This window comes from Henckelia pumila, unplaced genomic scaffold, assembly GCF_033568475.1.
Source record: "Henckelia pumila isolate YLH828 unplaced genomic scaffold, ASM3356847v2 CTG_466, whole genome shotgun sequence".
Lineage (NCBI taxonomy): Eukaryota > Viridiplantae > Streptophyta > Magnoliopsida > Lamiales > Gesneriaceae > Henckelia > Henckelia pumila.
This window is the reverse complement of record NW_027331833.1, coordinates 3,997,482-4,002,372: the sequence shown is the minus strand read 5'-3', so window position 1 is coordinate 4,002,372 and position 4,891 is coordinate 3,997,482. Positions and strand designations below refer to the sequence as shown.

At 39.7% G+C, this 4,891-nt stretch overlaps 1 non-coding gene across 1 annotated transcript; it reads left to right on the top strand.

The window, feature by feature from the left end:
- The first annotated feature begins 4,256 nt into the window (after positions 1-4,256).
- Positions 4,257-4,363, top strand: LOC140872688 (small nucleolar RNA R71). The gene has a single exon (XR_012147886.1). It is a non-coding gene; the product is annotated as a small nucleolar RNA R71 (small nucleolar RNA).
- The last annotated feature ends 528 nt before the right edge of the window (positions 4,364-4,891 follow it).

Here is a 4,891-nt window from a genome sequence, read left to right as displayed (position 1 = left end):
TGCTCTAACTGAACTGGCAAATGACATGCCTTTCCAAACAGCAAACTATAAGGGAAAGTGCCTATAGGAGTTTTAAAAGCAGTCCTGTAGGCTCATAATGCAACATCAAGTCTAAGTGCCCAATTCTTTCTATTAGTACTCACACTTTTTTCTAAAATTTGCTTAATTTCTCGATTGAACTCTTCTACTTGGCCACTCGTTTGGGGATGATAAGCTGTAGAAACTTTGTGCTTGACACCATATTTCTTCAAAAAAATTTCAAAGAGCTTATTACAAAAGTGGGTGCCACCATCACTAATAATTGCACGGGGTGTACCAAACCGGTTAAAAATGTTTTTCTTCAAAAATTTTAGGACCACCTGTGCATCATTAGTTGCCAAAGCGTCAGCCTCTACCCATTTAGAAACATAATCGACGACGACCAAAATGTATTTTTTTGTAAAAGAGTTTGGAAATGGTCCCATAAAGTCGATTCCCCACACATCAAATATCTCACACTCAATAATATTATTCAAAGGAATTTCATGACGGTTTGAGATATTACCTGTTCGCAGACATCTATCACACTCAATGACATAAGCACGTGCATCTTTAAACAGATTGGGCCAATAAAACCCACATTCAAGTACCTTAGCTGTCGTCTTTATGGGCCCATCAAGGCCACCTACCTCATTGACAATGACTGAGGATGCTTTTTATCTCTCCTTCCGCAACACATCTCCGGATCATAGAGTCAGCACAGATTTTAAACAAGATAGGTTCTTCCCAAAAATAATGCTTCACATCGGATAGAAACTTTTTCTTTTGATGAAAAGACAAGTTATGTGGAAGTGTGCCCGTGACCAAGTAATTTGCAAAATTAGCATACCATGGTGAGTGTTCTATGGCAAATAACTTTTCATCAGGAAACCAATCATCTATGTCCTCAGTATCATTCTGTGCATAATCAAGAATGCATTATAGTCTAGATAGGTGATCAGCAACAACATTTTTTACTATTTTTTTTTATCTTTTATCTCTAAGTCAAATTCTTGTAAGAGTATAATCCACCTAATCAACCTAGGTTTTGCATCTTTCTTAGCCAAAAGGTGTTTAATTGTAGAGTGATCAGTGTATATCGTGATTTTCGAAAGTACAAGGTATGAATGAAATTTGTCCAGTTCAAAAACTACAGCTAGCAACTCCTTTTCAGTGGTAGCATAATTCAATTGAGCCTCATTCAGGGTTTCGCTAGCATAGTAAATAGTACGGAATACCTTGTCTATCCTCTGACCAAGTACAGCTCCGACAGCCGAGTCGCTGGCGTCACACATTACCTCAAATGGAAGATCCCAATCCGGTGAATTCAGCACTGGCACAGTCACCAATTTTTCTCTCAGAAATTCAAACGCCTGCAAACAAGTGGCATCAAAATTAAAAGTTGTATCTTTCATCAATAACGAAGATAGAGGTTTTGAAATTTTTGAAAAATCTTTAATGAATCGCCGATAAAAACCTGTGTGGCCTAGAAAACTTCTGACTCCCTTGATTGTCGTCGGTGGAGGTAGATTCTGAATGACTTGCACCTTGGCCCTGTCCACCTCGATTCCCTGTTCCGATATGCGGTGTCCTAATACAATACCTTCGGTCACCATGAAGTGACACTTTTCCCAGTTGAGTACCAAGTTTGTTTCCTCACATCTCATCAAAACAGTTTTAAGATTTTTCAGACATGCATCAAAAGACTGACCAAAAATGGAAAAATCATCCATGAATATTTCTAAAAAATTTTCAACCATGTCATGAAATATAGCAGTCATGCATCTCTGAAAAGTCGCATGCACATTGCAAAGACCAAAAGGTATGCATCTATATGCAAACGTGCCATATGGGCAAGTGAAAGTTGTTTTATCCTGATCCTCAGGTGCAATCGCAATCTGATTGTATCCAGAATACCCATCTAAAAAGCAATAAAACTCATACCCAACAAGCCTTTCTAGCATTTGGTCAATGAAAGGGAGGGGAAAATGGTCTTTACGGGTTGCGTCATTCAATTTTCTATAGTCTATACACACACGCCACCCTGTAACTGTCCTAGTAGGTATCAACTCATTTTGTTCATTCTTAATGACATTTATTCCCCCTTTTTCGGTACACATTGAACCGGACTCACCCATGCACTATCAGAAATGGGATAAATGATACCTGCATCCAGAAGTTTTATCGTTTCAGCCTTTACCACTTCTTGCATCTTGGGATTCAATCTCCTCTGTGGTTGGACCATGGGGTTGATGTTCTGATCTTCCATTAATATCTTTTGCATGCAGATAGATGGATTAATGTCTTTGATATCTGCGACCTTCCAAGCAAACACGCTCTTATGACTTTTGAGAACATCCAGCAGTGTGGTCTTCCATCTCACCTGTCAAAGAAGAAGAAATTATGACAGGTAAATTGTCATTCTCACCTAAAATACGTATTTAAGATAGGTAGGTAATGGTTTCAATTCCAAAGTTGGTGGTTCTTCAAGGCTTGGTTTCTGGAGGACTAAATCCTTCCGGTCACCAAGATCTTCGAGTCTGAGCTTTCCACCTTTTCTCCATGACTGGTTATCATTCAAGTAAGCTGTCATCTCTTCTATATCCCCATTGACAATGTCATCACGATAAGGAGATATGAGTGCGGCTTCTAATGGTTCTTGAAATGTATCCTGCACATAATCATATAAAAATTAGTCCACAACATTAATCTGAAAACACTCTTCATTATTTTGTGAAAATTTCAGTGCATTAAAAGCATCAAAGGAAATTTTCTCCTCTCCCACTCTCAGATGTAGCTCTCCCTTTTGGACATCGATTAATGTTTTTCCTGTTTCCAGTAAAGTTCTTCCCAAAATAAGTGACATGTCCAAGTCCTCTTCCATATCAAGCACCACGAAATCCACCGGGAAGATGAATTTATCGAATTTCACCAGCACATCTTTTATTATCCCTCTTGGATATTTTATAGACCTGTCCGCCAATTGCAATGACATCCTGGTGGATTTTGGCTCTCCCAAGCTCAGTTTCATGAAAACAGAATATGACATTAAGTTTATACTCGCACCTAAGTCACACAAAGCTTTTTGAAATTGCACATCATTAATAACACAAGGAATAGAAAAACTCCCTGGATCTTTTTGCTTTGGTGGAATCTTGTTCTGAACTAGCGCAGAACAATTTTCTGTTAGGCTAATCATTGCATGCTCCTCCAATTTTCTCTTGCTGGAGAGAATCTCCTTCAGGAATTTAGCGTAACTAGGCATTTGCATCAATACATCAGCGAAGGGGATATTTATATTCAATTTATTGAATAATTCTAGGAATTTGGCAAACTGAGAATCTAGTTTGGCCTTCTTGAAAGCTGCAAGAAAAGGTGGTGGAATAACAATAATTTACTATGATGTGGGTGGTTGTGTAGAATTAGAGGACTTACCTGCAGTTGTCCCTGGTATATCTGTTTCTAACTCTTTCTCGCTTTGTCTCTCACCTTCGATTTTCTTCCCACTCCTTAATTAGACAGCCTTGACTTTCTCCTTTGGATTCTTTTCTGTGCCACTTGGTAAAGTACCTAGCTCTCTGCTGGACATCGCTTTAGCTAACTGCCCAATTTGATTTTCCAAGTTCTTAATCGATGCATCCTGATTCTGCATTCTGGTCTCAGTGGATGATATGAACTTCTGCATCATCTGTTCCATGCTTGACTTCTCCTCTTGAGGTTGTTTTCCGTAGTTATGATTCCCATATGGCCTATTATTCTGTCCTCCCCACAAAAAATTCGGATGTTGTCTCCACCCTGGATTATATGTGTTTGAGAATGGATCATTCCTGGGGCGATTCTGATTTCCTACATGGTTTACCATTCCTCCATCTGGCTGATATGATGGATTGCCAGTTTGACAATCTTTCGTGAAGTGTTCAGCACCACATTTCTCACACCACACCTCTTGAATACGCATCGCAGACTGCCCTAGAGTTAGCTCTTCTATCCTCTTATTCATGACCTCTAGCTGAGCGGCTACTGAAGTGAATGAATCAACTTGATGCATTCCTGCGGGTCTTCTGAATGCATTCCTCTCTGATTGAGGATGATAGCTACTGGATGTCATCTCCTCAATTAACTCATATCCGTCCACTGGTGATTTTCGTAACAAATTTCCACCTGCAGCTGTATCTAACATGGTGCGATTTGAGTGAGGAAGACCATAATAAAAAGTTTGTACCACAAGACCGTCTGGTAGTTGGTGATGTGGGCATATCCTCAGTAGATCTTTGTAGCGCTCCCATGCTTCATAGAGTGTTTCCTGTTCACCTTGAGTAAATGTTGTGATGTCATCTTTGAGTTTCATTGATTTGGACGGTGGGAAGTATTTAGTCAGGAAGGCCTTTGCTAGATCATCCCAAGTAGTGATGGACCCTGCAGGTAGATTTGTTAGTCATGCTTTAGCTTTATCTCTTAAAGAAAAAGGGAATAAACGCAAACAAATAGCATCATCAGAAACTCCCTGCATCTTGAAAGTGTCACATATTTCTAGAAAATTTGTTAGGTGAGCATATGGGTCACCGATTGTCATCCCACCAAACTGAACTGTGTTTTGCACCATTTGAATGATAGCATGCATTATTTCAAACTGATTTGCTGCTATGGTTGGCCTGATGATGCTTGGTCTGGAATTTTCGATGGATGGCAAAGCGCTGTCCATCATGGATCTGTATACAGGCGGTGCATTATTCGCATCTTCTCCATCATCCAGCATCCTTTGCGCTTGTCTTGCCATTCTTTCTCGTTGTTGCCTTCTTCTCCTGCGAAAGGTTCTTTCAATTTCAGGATCAAAAGGGATAAGTTCCGACTCAAGTGGTTGTTGCATGCATTG